At 45.1% G+C, this 15789-nt stretch overlaps 1 pseudogene; it reads left to right on the top strand.

Moving 5' to 3' along the window:
• The first annotated feature begins 7470 nt into the window (after window positions 1-7470).
• Window positions 7471-10130, top strand: LOC147976996 (uncharacterized; annotated as a pseudogene).
• Window positions 10131-15789: the final 5659 nt, after the last annotated feature.

The raw sequence follows: 15789 nt of genomic DNA, 5'->3' as shown, positions 1-15789 counted from the left end.
GATGGTGGAAAGTTGCATGGCAATATATCTCAGAATGGCTATGGAAATGCCATAATAGGTACGTATGGTGGCTGTTTTGAGGAAGGTATATGGTAGGTGTATGATACTGGCGAAAGGTGCGCAGTATTAGAGAGGCTAGCAAAGGTGGAAGGGTGAGAGTGCGTATAATCCATGGACTCAACATTAGTCATAAAGAACTCATATACTTATTGCAAAAATCTAGAAGTTATCAAAGTAAAGTATTACGCGCATGCTCCTAGGGGGATAGATTGGTAGGAAAATACCATCGCTCATCCCCGACCGCCACTCATAAGGAAGACAATCAATAAATAAATCATGCTCCGACTTCATCACATAACGGTTCACCATATGTGCATGCTACGGGAATCACAAACTTTAACACAAGTATTCTTTAAATTCACAACTACTCAACTAGCATGACTTTAATATTATCACCTCCATATCTCAAAACAATTATCATGCTTCAATCTTTTCTTAGTATTCAACACACTCAAAAGAAAGTTTCACAAATCTTGAATACCAAGCATATTATTATTAAGCAAATTACCATGCTATTAAGAGACTCTCAAAAAATTTAAGTGAAGCATGAGAGATCAATAATTTCTTTAAAACAAATCCACCATCGTGCTCTAAAAGATCTAAGTGAAGCACATAGAGAAAAATTATAATGCTCAAAAGATATAAGTGAAGCACATAGAGCAAAACTACTTAGCTCAAGAGATATAAGTGAAGCACATAGAGTATTCTATCAAATTTTAATTCATGTATGGCTCTCTCAAAAGGTGTGTACAGCAAGGATGATTGTGGCATACTAAGACACAAAGACACAAATAATACAAGATGCTCCAAGCAAAACACATATCATGTTGGTGAATAAAAATATAGCTCCATGTAAATTACCGATGGAAGTGGACGAAAGAGGGGATGCCTTCCGGGGCATCCCCAAGATTTGACTTTTTGGTGTCCTTGGATTATCTTGGAGGTGCCATGGGCATCCCCAAGCTTAGGCTCTTGCCACTCCTTGTTCCATGATCCATCAAAAGAACTCACCCAAAACTTGAAAACTTCACCACACAAAACTCAAAATAGAAAACTCGTGAGCTCCGTTAGCGAAAGAAAACAAAAGACCACTTCAAGGTACTGTAACGAACTCATTCTTTATTTATATTGGTGTTAAACCTACTGTATTCCAACTTCTCTATGGATTATAAACTATTTTACTAGCCAAAGATTCATCAAAATAAGCAAACAACACACGAAAAACAGAATCTGTCAAAAACAGAACAGTCTGTAGTAATCTGTAGCTAGCGCAAGAACTGGAACCCCAAAAATTCTAAAATAAATTGCTGGACGTGAGGAATTTATCTATTAATCATCTTCAAAAATAATTAACTAAATAGCACTCTTAAAATAAAAATGACAGCAGTTCTTGTGAGCGCTAAAGTTTCTGTTTTTTTACAGCAAGTTCAACAAGACTTTCCCCAAGTCTTCCCAACGGTTCTACTTGGCACAAACACTAATTAAACACAAAAAACACAACCAAAACAGAGGCTAGATAATTTATTTATTACTAAACAGGAGAAAAAAGCAAGGAATAAAAATAAAATTGGGTTGCCTCCCAACAAGCGCTATCGTTTAACGCCCCTAGCTAGGCATAAAAGCGAGGATAGATCTAAGTATTGTCATCTTGATTCTTAATTCTTTTAGCGATGTTATGCTCGAATCCGGGAGGTTCCTTACGTTTCCCTTCATATTCAGAGATCTTGATATCTAAAGAATCCAACCGCTTATTGCAAAGAGTAATCAACATATTCATGCGGTGAAGATTTACGCTAACGCTCTTAAGAGGTTCAAGAGATTTCTGTAAAATCTTAGTTACTTCGCAAATTTTCTCAAAAACTTGCATTTTCTCTTGGGTATGATGGGGCCCCTTTTGTTGAGGTAAAGTTCCTACTATACCTTCTATAATTTCATGCACGATACTGGGATCAATTTCAATAAAATTGCCTTTGGCAACACAATCCAAAAGTTGTCTATGAGACATATTAAGCCCAACATAAAAGTTGCAAAGAAAAATTCTGAAATTTACTTCTAGGGTGCATTTACGATAAAATTCCATCATTCTAAACCAAGCATCCTTTAAGTTTTCTCCTTGCTTTTGTTTGAAGTGAAGGACTTCAAACTCGGGAGACATAGGAGCAGAAAGAGGACTAGCCATGATGACAAGCAAACAAACTAGCACGCAAGCAAACAAGAGGCAAATAGAGAGGGAGGATAGAGAGAGAGAGGGCGAATAAAACGGCAAGGGTGAAGTGGGGGAGAGAAAAACGAGAGGCAAATGGCAAATAATGTAATGCGAGAGATAGGGATTGTGATGGGTACTTGGTATGTTGAATTTTTGCGTAGACTCCCCGGCAACGGCGCGAGAAATCCTTCTTGCTACGTCTTGAGCTTGTGTTGGTTTTCCCCGAAGAGGAAGGGATGATGCAGCAGAGTAGCGTAAGTATTTCCCTCAGTGTCTGAGAACCGAGGTATCAATCCAGTAGGAGGCCACGCTCAAGTCCCGTGTACCTGCACAAAGCGATAGCTACTCGCAACCAACGCGATTAGGGGTTGTCAATCCCTTCACGGTCACTTACGAGAGTGAGATCTGATAGATATAATATTTTTGGTATTTTTGGTATAAAGACGCAAAGTAAAAAGTAAAAGCAAAGTAAAAAAAGCAAAGCAAGATTAAAGTGATGGAGATTGATATGATGAGAATAGACCCGGGGGCCATAGGTTTCACTAGTGCTTCTCTCAAGAGCATAAGTATTCTACGGTGGGTGAACAAATTGCTGTTGAGCAATTGACAGAATTGAGCATTGTTATGAGAATATCTAGGCATGATCATGTATATAGGCATCACGTCCGTGACAAGTAGATCGAAACGATTCTGCATCTACTACTATTACTCCACTCATCGACCGCTATCCAGCATGCATCTAGAGTATTAAGTTAAAAACAGAGTAACGCCTTAAGCAAGATGACATGATGTAGAGAGATAAATTCATGCAATATGAAATAAACCCCATCTTGTTATCCTCGATGGCAACGATACAATACGTGCCTTGCTGCCCCTTCTGTCACTGGGTAAGGACACCGCAAGATCAAACCCAAAGCTAAGCACTTCTCCCATGGCAAGAACTACCAATCTAGTTGGCCAAACCAAATGGATAATTCGAAGAGACTTACAAAGGTAACCAACCATACATAAAAGAATTCAGAGAAGATTCAAATATTATTCATAGATAGACTTGATCATAAACCCACAATTCATCGGTCTCAACAAACACACCGCAAAAAGAAGATTACATCGAATAGATCTCCACAAGAGAGGGGGAGAACTTTGTATTGAGATTCAAAAAGAGAGAAGAAGCCATCTAGCTACTAACTATGGACCTGAAGGTCTGAGGTAAACTACTCACACTTCATCGGAGGGGCTAGGATGATGTAGAAGCCCTCCGTGATGACGGCCCTCTTCCGGCGGAGCTCCGGAACAGGCCCCAAGATGGGATCTCGTGGATACAGAAAGTTGCGGCGGTGGAATTAGGTTTTTGGCTCCTATTCTGATCGTTTGGGGGTACGTAGGTATATATAGGAGGAAGGAGTACGTCGGTGGAGCACCAAGGGGCCCACGAGGTAGGGGGTGCGCCCTAGGGGGGCGCCCCCCACCCTTGTGACCTCCTCTTTGACTCCCTGGAGTAGGGTCCAAGTCTCCTGGATCACGTTCGGTGAGAAAATCACGTTCCCGAAGATTTTATTCCGTTTGGACTCCGTTTGATATTCTGTTTCTCCGAAACACTGAAATAGGCAAAAAAACAGCAATTCTTGGTTGGGCCTCCGGTTAATAGGTTAGTCCCAAAAATAATATAAAAGTGGAAAATAAAGCCCAATATAGTCCAAAACAGTAGATAATATAGCATGGAGCAATCAAAAATTATAGATACGTTGGAGACGTATCAACGAGCACCTCAGTAGAGAAAGCCGAAAACTGATTGTCATGATGCGGTGTGAGCTGGTCAACCACTTGAGGACTTCTTGGAATCTTTAGCGATTCTTCGTGTCACACGAGGGATCTTTTTCAAATCAAATATGTAAGGCACCATATGCCGCATACGTACCAGGGGCTATGTCGTAGCCCCACAATAAAACTCCTATGGCTAAGTGAAAGCGATAACGCCCTATAGTCTGATTGCCTGGTTCGCCGCATTATCACCTCCTTCATGGACCAAGACGTTGGATAAAGAGTGATTAAATGCCTTTCTGAACACCCCCTTACTTCCTACGAGGGGGCTGAAGCCGACGACTGGAAAACTTTCAAATTATATAAAAACGGCCGCACAGGAGGAATTCAAGCTTTTAAGCAAAACATAAATAGATTAACTATAAAATTGTCTTTTACAATTTTCATACACCTCACTCGAACATTATGTCTTTCGAGCACTGACCCTCTATAAAGCGGGCGGCCTCTAGGACGTCTTCAAAATAATGCTCCAGTTCCGGGCGGTCCTTGCCTTTGGGTGGACCCTTCGTCGCAACATCGATGGCCTTCATCTTCCCCCAAAATGTTTTGACTCAGGCAAAAGCCATCCGCGCACCCTCAATGCACGATGATCGCTTCACATCATCGATACGCGGCACCGCATCAACAAGCCTCTGCACCAAACCGAAATAGCTATTCGGAACAAGCTCGGTTGGCCACAACCAGATTACGACATCCTTCATGGCAGCGCCGGATATTCTATGAAGTTCGGCCCATTGGGACATCTGTTCACTGAGCAACAGAGGGCGCTTTGATGCGTCAAACTGCGACCAAAAAAGTTTCTCCGTTGCATATCCATCTCGCGCTTGGTAATACTACGCCGCATCAGCAGAAGTCTTCGGCAAGTCCAAGAACTCATCTGGAGAACTCCATACTTGGTTAAGCTAGGCATAGTTCGGGTCACCAAACCTAGTTTGCAACAGAAAGGGCTTTCCAGCCGCAATCTCCCTCGCCTATCGAACCTCCTCATGGGCTGCTCTGGATTCCGACCGCGCTGCCCTAGCCTCTTGTAAGGCCTTGTCCAGATCAGCCGTTAAGGCTTTACTCTCCTTCTCCAGAAATTCACAGCGGCCGGTAGCATTCTCCAGTTCGAGCATCATAGTGGATATATTCTCCTCATCTTGGCACCGTGCAGCTTGTTTGGCTTTTAATTCAGCCGATGCCTTTTCGGCAGCAGCCTTACTTCGATGGGCCTGCTCCTTGGCCCGGGCTAGCTCCACTCGAAGAACTTCAACGGCAGCAGCACCATCTGCAGCCATGCATATTCCAGCATCTAAATCTCAGCATCATGCTTATACCACAAAAATGTATGAGGATTGCCCTGAATACATACCTTGCGACTCATCAAGATGCATATTGATTAAAGCAAGATCATCCCCTGCCACATCAAGCTTCCGCTACAAATCGGCAATTTCCATAGTCTGGGAAGCGGCCAACGGGGAAGCAGCCTGTGTTCAAAGTTGACTAGGTTAGTTCTCAAATGATCCTTTTCGATCCTCCGTTTTGCTTCACAGCGGAAGCCAACCCGAGTATCAAGGGCTACTACCTATACACAGGCGCATCTTTGCAAATGAAACATAGCTGAAAACATTATGTCACAAACCTCGAAGCCCTTCAGTAGGCTCATGAAGGCCTCATTTAATCCGCTGTTCGTGGACGAAATCTTTTCAATCACCATACCCATCAAGGTACGATGTTCCCCCGAGACGGATGCTTTCCGTAACATGTCTCGCAACATATCCGGAGTCCCCAGGTCTCCGAAAGCTGCTCCAAAAGCACAATCATCCTTTGAAGGAATCTGCTCACCCGTCTTCAAAATCGTTGTCGGCTGTGGACCAGACAGTCCAGGGCCTTTGTTATCATCAGCCCCGGAATCCCGAATGGTCGGAGATCCACCTTTGGATATTGCCTCTTTTGTCCCCCGGTCTAAAGGAACCCTCCGCGATGACACTTTAGAGTCATCCGCCTTATTGGGAGAGGATGTCGGAGGAGGCATCTCGCTCTCCATCATCTCTGGGAGGAGACTCCCCGAAGAAGAGGATCGCCCAGAAAATTTTTGTGCCGACCTATAAAAATACATAAATGCGTTATGTGTATCTTCGGTAACAATAACGGAGCAGGACGCTATCAAAGTACTCCAGACTCTCTTACAGTTTGGCCGAGGACTTGTCCCCTTGTTGGAGCTGCTCAACGGCGTCACTTTCTGAACCCAAGCCGGTCGACGGTGGCATCTTGCCCTTCTTGGAAGACCGCCCCTCCCAATCTTCAGAGGCGGCCCTTTTCCTCCTGCTTGGAGAAGGGATACTGGGTCCTTTTCCGCCTCCGTATTTGGGTGAGGAAAGGTCAATTACTCTGGACTCAGTGTCCGACTTACCTCCGGAACCAAGGTCATCTTGGGTCTTTTCGCCCTCCCCTGCTGCCTGTTATGGCACCGAGGCCAGCATCCTTGTTAACACAGGAGTAGCTGAGTCTTCGGGAAGGGGAGCCGGACACCTAATCAATTCCACCTTCTTTATCCTGCCCTGAAAAAGGATGATATTGTTGGTATCTCGCCACTGGGTATTTGATTATAAGGTATTCGGTAAACAGGTACTTACCGGGTTGTCCGGATGGTTACAGTCTAGGCCGACATCTTCGATGGTGTCCAGCCATTGCCTTCGTTTCCCGAAGAATAATCTCCACATCCCTTCGCGCGTTGTGCCAAAGAAGTGTTGAAGAGTCCGCGGCCCTTCCGGATTGAACTCACATAGGCGGAGAGGCCGTCGCTGGCACGGCAGGGTCCGATGAACTAGCATTACATGAACGACGTTGGCTATGTCGATGTCCCTCTCAATGAGGCTTCGGATGCGACTTTGCAGAGTTCGCACATCATTCGTTGATCCTCAATCCAGCCCCTTGTTAATCCATGATGCAAGCTGAGTTGGGGGGCTGGATCGGAATGCGGGCGCAGTTGCCCACTTGGAGCTGCGGGGCTCAGTGATATAGAACCACCCCTGCTACCACAGATCGGAAGATTTGGCGGAGGATCCCTTCAGCCAAACGGCGCTGGCAAGCTTGCTCACTATAGAGCCGCCGCACTCGGCCTGCTCCCCCTCTACCACTTGCGGCTTCACATCGAAGGTCTTGAGCCACAAGCCGAAGTGTGTAGGAGTTCGAAGGAGGGCTTTGCACGTCACGATAAATGCCGAGATAAGAAGAATAGAGTCCGGGGCCAAATCGTGAAAGTCTATCCCGTAATAGAACATGAGCCCTCAGACGAAGGGGTTAAGTGCAAACCCCAACCCGCGGAGGAAGTGGGACACGAACACGACCCTCTCGCCGGATTTGGCGGTGGGAATAACCTGCCCCTCGGCAGGAAGCCGATGATGGATTTCAGTGGTCGGGTACCTCGCCACCCGAAGCTTTGCAATGTCTTCCTCCATAACAGAAGAAGCTACCCACCGGCCTTGACGGCTGGATCCGGACATGATTGGGGCTGGTGGTGAACGAAACCCGGGTGTTGGAACTCGGGGTAGCAGGGGTTGAGGAAGAGGCAAGCGTGGAAGAAAAAGACGGGTCTGTACCCCCATATAAAGGCTGCAAATATCAAATGTCTCCTCTTGGGCCTCAAAAACTTGCTTGTTTCCAAGGAGTTGTCCCCCAGCGACAGTTGGGTTACCCACGTTCGGGTTGACAGGAATGCCTTAAAAAGGGAGGCACGATCTCCTCTTGGATAAGACACGCTGATAGGACCACGTCTTGGGATGTGGGGTGACGGGCCGGCTAAAACAGTTCGCAAGTAGTGGCCGGGCAGGCGTAGTTTCATATTACCAAAAAGTGGTCGGTGGGTTGAACTCATGAAATATTATGCCCTCTGTGGTTGTGCATACAAGTCTGGATACAATCATTACATCTGAAGATCAACTAGGAGTTCGGAAGGGGGAACCCGCCTTGCAATGTCGAAGACAATCTGTGCGCCGGACTCCTCGTCATTGAAGCCAGGTTCAGGGGCTACTAGGGGAGTCTTGGACTAAGGGGTCCTCGAGCATTCGACCTGTTATCCATGGGCCGGACTGATGGGCTGTGAAGACATGAAGACCGAATATTGTACCTATGTCCGGATTGGAGTCTCCTTGGCGTGGAAGGCAAGCTTGGCGACCGACCAGGAAGATTCCTTCTTATGTAACCGACTCTATGTAACCCTAGATTCCCTCCCCGGTGTCTATATAAACCGGAGGGGTTAGTCCGAAAAGGATATACTCATTACCATAGTCATACAGGCTAGGCTTCTAGGGTTTAGCCATTACGATCTCATGGTAGATCGACTCTTGTAACACTCATATTCATCAAGATCAATCAAGCAGGACATAGGGTATTACCTCCATAGAGAGGGCCCGGACCTGGGTAAACACCGTGTCCCCCCCTCCTATTACCATCGATCCTAGACGCACAGTTCGGGACCCCCTACCCGAGATCCACCGGTTTTGACACCGACACCTATCCTATCACACCTACAAAGTACTTATAGTTTCATACTTGTTCTAGGTAAAGCGTCAAGCGTGCATAGAGTTGTATCGGTGGTCGATAGAACTTGAGAGAATATTTGTTCTACCTTTAGCTCCTCCTTGGGTTCGACACTCTTACTTATCGAAATAGGCTACAATTGACCCCCTATACTTGTGGGTTATCATCTGTTTCTTTGTCTTCCAGGCAATAAGAGGCCACCAAGAAAGACATAGTAAGCAGACAGCGAGCGGCGATCAGTGGGATCACTAGCCCAGGTAGCATCAGAGTAGGACTGGAGCTCAAGAGAGCTAGAGCGGGGAAAGAAAAGGTGCTGAGAGATCGTACCACGAAGATATCGTAGAACACGGAGGAGGTGACTATAGTGGACAGAGGTAGGGGCTGAAACAAACTAACTCAGGATGTGGACAGGACAGGAGATGTCAGGACGCGTAACAGCAAGATAGACAAGGCTGCCAACAAGGTGACGATAGCGAGTGGGATTAGGAAGAGGGTCACCATCAGAGGCACGAAGCTGAACATTGAGCTCCATAGGAGTCACAACTATGCGCTCATCACCGAGAGCAGCGCGAGCAAGAAGATCCTGAATATATTTTTCTTGGGAGATGTAGAATCCATCCGGGGTCGAGGAGATCTCAATCCCAAGAAAATAGCGAAGTGGACCAAGATCAGTCATGAGGAACTGGTCGCGAAGGCGAGCCTTAACAAAGGCAATGTAGTCAGAGTTGTCACCAGTGATGATCATGTCATCAACATAGAGAAGGACAAGAGTCCGACCACGAGGAGACATGTGAACAGACATGGCAGGATCATGATCACTGGGCAAGAAACTAGAGGCAGTCACCATAGAGGTGAAACGCTCAAACCAGGCGCGAGGGGCCTGTTTAAGACCATAGAGGGAGCGGCGAAGTCGACAGACCATACCATCAGGAGCATAGTACCCCGGTGGTGGCTGTATATAAACCTCCTCACGCAACTCACCATTGAGAAAGGCGTTCTGGACATCAAGTTGAGAGATATACCAATGACGAACAAAAGCCACAGCAAGGAGAGTGCGGACAGTGGTCATGTGGGCCACAGGAGCAAATGTCTCATCATAATAGCGTCCCTACTCCTGCTGAAAACCATGGGCCACAAGACGAGCTTTGTAGTGCTCAAGAGAACCATCAGAGCGAGTCTTAATCTTGTAGACCCACTTGCAGGTGATGGGACGAACATCGGAAGGGAGGGAAACCAGATCCCATGTGCCAGAGCGCTCAAGGCCAGCAAGCTCTTCGGCCATCGCAAGCAGCCATTCAGGCTGACTCATGGTAGTCTGATAGGAAGTGGGCTCAGCAATAACATAGAGACCATACCGATCAGGAGAATAGCGATCAGGCAGGGGGCGAGGCCGAGCACGAAGATTGTGAACCAGGGGAGGCGTGAACGGAGGTGCACCAGAGGTAGTGGAAGGCGCGTCAGGTGAATCAGAGGAAGCATCCTCAGTACGAGGGCGGTGAGTATAGTGGAGAGGAAACGGTGAGAGAGGGCGGCGGGCTAGAGATGATGGTGGAGAGGTGGAGGAGGAGGATGGAGAAGAGGGGGTCGGTGGTGAGGGAGAAGGAATGAGAGGTGCCGGTTCAAGAGGTGAAACACGAGTGATACGTCTCCCAACATATCTATAATTTTTTATTGTTCCATGCTATATTATATCCTGTTTTGGACATTATTGGGCTTTATTATACACTTTTATATTATTTTTGGGACTAACCTATTAACCGGAGGCCCAGCCCAAAATTGTTGTTTTTTGCCTATTTCAGAGTTTCGCAGAAAAAGAATATCAAACAGAGTCCAAACGGAATGAAACCTTTGGGAACGTAATTTTCGGAATGAACATGATCCAGAGGACTTCGACCCTACGTCAAGAAAGCAACCAGGAGGGCACGAGGTAGGGGGCGCGCCTACCCCCCCCCCCCAAGCGCGCCCTCCACCCTCGTGGGGCCCATGTTGCTCCACCGACGTACTTCTTCCTCCTGTATATACCTACGTACCCCCAAACTACCAGATACAGAGCCAAAACCCTAATTCCACCGCCGTAACTTTCTGTACCCGTGAGATCCCATCTTGGGGCCTTTTCCGGAGCTTCGCCGGAGGAGGCATCGATCACGGAGGGCTTCTACATCAACACCATAGCCTCTCCGATGAAGTGTGAGTAGTTTACTTCAGACCTTCGGGTCCATAGTTATTAGCTAGACGACTTCTTCTCTATTTTTGGATCTCAATACAAAGTTCTCCCCTCTCTTGTGGAGATCTATTCAATGTAATCTTCTTTTGCGGTGTGTTTGTTGAGACCGATGAATTGTGGGTTTATGATCAAGATTATCTATGAAAAATATTTGAATCTTCTCTGAATTCTTTTATGTATGATTGGTTATCTTTGCAAGTCTCTTTGAATTATCAATTTGGTTTGGCCTACTAGATTGATCTTTCTTGCAATGGGAGAAGTGCTTAGCTTTGGGTTGAATCTTGCGGTGTCCTTTCCCAGTGACAGTAGGGGCATCAAGGCACGTATTGCATTGTTGCCATCGAGGATAACAAGATGGGGTTTATATCATATTGCATGAGTTTATCCCTCTACATCATGTCATCTTGCTTAAAGTGTTACTCGGTTCTTTTGAACTTAATACTCTAGATACATGCTGGATAGCGGTCGATGTGTGGAGTAATAGTAGTAGATGCAGGAAGGAGTCAGTCTACTTGTCTCGGACGTGATGCCTATATACATGATCATACCTAGATATTCTCATAATTATGCTCAATTCTGTCAATTGCTCAACAGTAATTTGTTTACCCACCGTAATACTTATGCTCTCGAGAGAATCCACTAGTGAAACCTATGGCCCCGGGGTCTATTTTCCATCATATTAATCTTCCGTCAACAAGCTATTTCCTTTTCCATTTATTTTGCTCTCTTTACTTTGCATATTTATCATAAAAATACCAAAAATATCATCTTATCATATCTATTAGATCTCACTTTCGTAAGTGACCGTGAAGGGATTAACAACCGCTTTATTGCGTTGGTTGCGAGGATTTTATTTGTTTGTGTAGGTGCGAGGGGCTCCACTACTAGGGAAAAGGCTAGCAGCAGCGCGGGTTTTAGGCCTATCAGCAGCGCGGGTACCCGCGCTACCAATAAGGCGCTACAGCTAACTCTTAGTAGTAGCGCTGCCTGTACCCGCGCTACCACTATTGACTATAGCAACAACGCTTTTCAGGAACGCGCTGCTATTACTTAGCTGTAGCGATTTCCCGGTCCAGCGCTACTGTTATATCTTTCACCATTTCCCCATTCCGGCTTCGATAAACTGCAATTTCCAGATACTAGGTACTACTAGATATCAATTTCATAAAGCATTATAGGTACTAGGTAGTACTCTCTCGGTTCGAAATTACTCGTCGTGGTTTTAGTTCAAATTTGAACTCAAACCACGACGAGTAATTTGGAACCGAGGGAGTACTAGATAACAATTTCATATATACTCAACATGCATCCTCAAGCAGTACAAGGTGACATCGACGACAATCATCATATTTAGTTCTAGATGATATCGACGACGATCATCATATGTAGTTCTACATGATATCGACGACGATCATCATATGTAGTTCTAGATGATATAGCCACATACACATATGTAGTTCTAGATGATATCGACGACGATCATCATCCTCAAGCCTGGGCGGTGGGTGTTCCTGATAGTAATTAGGATGGCCTGTCCAGCACGAAGATTCTTGCCAACGAGGAATCTCTTCCACCCAACTGAGTTCAAGTGTGTGCGACCATCTGTGCCCATGCGGTAAGTACATGTGGTGACGGAGCCCCTTGCGGTAAGGCGTAGTCCAACTGAGCCTTCTTCATCAGGCTCGATACCACAACTCACAGATAGGTTCTTTGGCAATCTTTGAATAAGAAAAACATATCAATTAATAAATAGCCTAACATGTGATCAGACTCTACACTAAAGTATATCATCGACTAGATTCCACAAAGCATATCATTGGACTCTACAATAAGCATATCATCGGATTCACTAAGCATATAATCGGATAATTTGCATTTGTAAGTATAACAATAAAGCATATATATATATATATCATCAAATTACTACATGCAATACGTATAACATACCATTTCATGCCGATCGACCATGGTACTTGTCAGGCAGGATTATGTCCCATAGGTTGCACACCTCCTCCTCGCTCAGCCTCATTCTTTGAGCTATGATGGCTTCATGAAGTGGGTTCTCATCATCTTCATTGAGTGGGTCCTCATTATCTTCATCATATTCGTCATCTTCATCATCTTCCACCAGGTTGATATAAATGACAACCAGCTTGGGTCTTTCTGCTCTGAAGGAGAATCTGATCAACTCACCACCAGTAAGACGCATGCGAGCGAGGAAACGGGCCCATCCATCTCCTCCAATCTGTGACATATTGCTTCCTTTCTCGACCTCCATAGTGTACGCCCCCCCCCAGGAGCCTCAAATGTCACAGTGTCTCATGCCAGCTTGTTGAATTTCAACCTCACATTGCATGGGACTATCTATGTAAGAAAAGCAAAATGACACAATGCAGTAATGCCAATACTAAAAATAAAATAGTTGTTACATTTCATCTAATTTCTTACCGCCGCATGACGAAAACTCGGATGGAAGTAGATGCCAAACAGCTTGCCAGTTGCAAGGCTGCTGGCGCACCTTGACTTGCACAGTCGACATAGTGGTGCTGGTGGTGGCGCCATTTTACTAAATCAACTAAATCAAAATGTTCTAAATCAACTAGCCTACTAAATCAACTAAATCAACTAGCCTATTAAATAAACTAAATCAAAATTTTCTAAATCAACTAAATCAACTAGCCTACTAAATCAACTGAATCATATCAACTAAATCAACTAAATCAACTAGCATACTAAATCAACTAGCATACTAAATCCACTAGCATACTAAATCAACTAAATCAAAATGTTACATATGAAAGCCTACTAAATCAAAATGTATCAGGGAGGAGGGACAAGGAGGGGCGACTCGAGGAGGGAGAAGATAGTAGGACGGAGGAGGAAGGCGGAGCGAGGAGGGGCCGGCCGGCGGCGAGTGGAGGGAGGACGGATCGAGGAGGAAGGCGGAGCGAGGAGGGGCGGCCAGCGGCGAGTGGAGGGAGGACGGAGGAGGAGGCCGGTACCGAGTCCAGCGAGGAGGATGAGGCGACAGCGGCGCAGATCGGGGGAGGGGCGATGGGGGAGGGGCGACGGGGGAGGACCGGCGGCGCGGGGGGTGAGGAGGAGACCGTGATCGAGTGTGTGTGAGTGTGATCTGTGGATGAGGCTAGTGAGATCTGTAGTTAATTTAGCAGTAGCGATTATTGCCTGAATGCGCTGCTGCTACGTTACGTAGTAGTAGCACTATCTATTTTAATGCGCTGCTGCTATAACTGGCCTCGCGGCGGCAGCTTGGGAATTTTAGCAGTAGCGCCGCTTGGAGTGCGCGCGCTACTGATAAACTTGTTTCAGCAGCGAGTTTCCACAGCCCGCGCTACTGCTACTTAGCAGCAGTGCCTGATTTTATAGCGCACTGCTGGTAAGATTCTGTGTATAGGCTTTTCCCTAGTAGTACTCGCGTGTGGCCTCCTACTGGATTGATACCTTGGTTCTCAAAACTGAGGGAAATACTTACGCTACTTGGCTGCATCACGCTTTCCTCTTCAAGGGAAAACCAACGCAGTGCTCAAGAGGTAGCAAGAAGGATTTCTGGCGCCATTGTCGGGTTGTCTACGCAAAAGTCAACATACCAAGTACCCATCACAAACCCTTATCTCCCGCATTACATTATTTGTCATTTGCCTCTCGTTTTCCTCTCCCCCACTTCAGCCTTGCCGTTTTATTTGCCCTCTCTCTCTCCGTCCTCCTTCTCTTTCTCTATTTGCCTCCTTTTGTCCGTCTCTTGTTTGCTTGTGTGTTGGATTGCTTGCTTGTCCCGATGGCTCAATATAATACCAAATTGTGTGACTTTACTAATACCAACAACAATGATTTTATTAGCACTCCGATTGCTCCTCTTACCGATGATGAATCTTGTGAAATTAATGCTGCTTTGCTGAATCTTGTCATGAAAGATCCGTTTTCCGGCCTTCCTAGTGAAGATGCCGCTACCCATCTAAACAACTTTGTTGGTTTGTGTGATATGCAAAAGAAGAAAGATATGGACAATGATATTGTTAAATTGAAGCTATTTCCTTTTTTGCTTAGAGATCGTGCTAAAGCTTGGTTTTCGTCTTTGCCTAAAAATAGTATTGATTCGTGGAATAAGTGCAAAGATGCTTTTATCTCTAAATATTTTCCTCGCGCTAAGATCATCTCCCTTAGAAACGATATCATGAATTTTGAGCAACTTGATCATGAACATGTTGCACAAGCTTGGGAGAGGATGAAATTAATGATACGTAATTGCCCTACACATGGTTTGAATTTATGGATGATTATACAAAAAAATTATGCCGGATTGAATTTTGCTTCTAGAAATCTTTTAGATTCGGCCGCGGGAGGCACTTTTATGTAAATCACTTTAGGAGAAGCTACTAAACTCCTAGATAATATTATGGTTAATTATTCTCAATGGCACACTAAAAGATCTACTAATAAGAAAGTGCATGCGATAGAAGAAATTAATGTTTTGAGTGGAAAGATGGATGAACTTATGAAATTATTTGCTAATAAAAGTGTTTCTTCTGATCCTAATGATATGCCTTTGTCTACTTTAATTGAGAATAATAATGAATCTATGGATGTGAATTTTGTTGGTAGGAATAATTTTGGTAACAACGCGTATAGAGGAAACTTTAATCCTAGGCCGTATGCTATTCTTATGGAAATTTTAATAAGATACCCTCTGATTTTGAATCTAACTTTAAAGAATTTATTACTTTGCAAAAGAATTTCAATGCTTTGATTGAAGAAAAATTGCTTAAGATTGGTGAGTTGGCTAGGAACGTTGAAAGAATTTCTCTTGATATTGATTCTTTGAAACTTAGATCTATTCCACCTAAGCATGATATCAATGAGTCTCTCAAAGCCATGAGAATTTCCATTGATGAGTGCAAAGAAAGAACCGCTAGGATGCGTGCTAAGAAAGATTGCTTTA

Source organism: Triticum urartu, chromosome 4A, assembly GCF_056163025.1.
Source record: "Triticum urartu cultivar PI428250 chromosome 4A, HENAU_Tu73, whole genome shotgun sequence".
NCBI lineage: Eukaryota > Viridiplantae > Streptophyta > Magnoliopsida > Poales > Poaceae > Triticum > Triticum urartu.
Note: the sequence above shows the minus strand (reverse complement) of the source record. Positions and strands in the feature narration are given on the sequence as shown.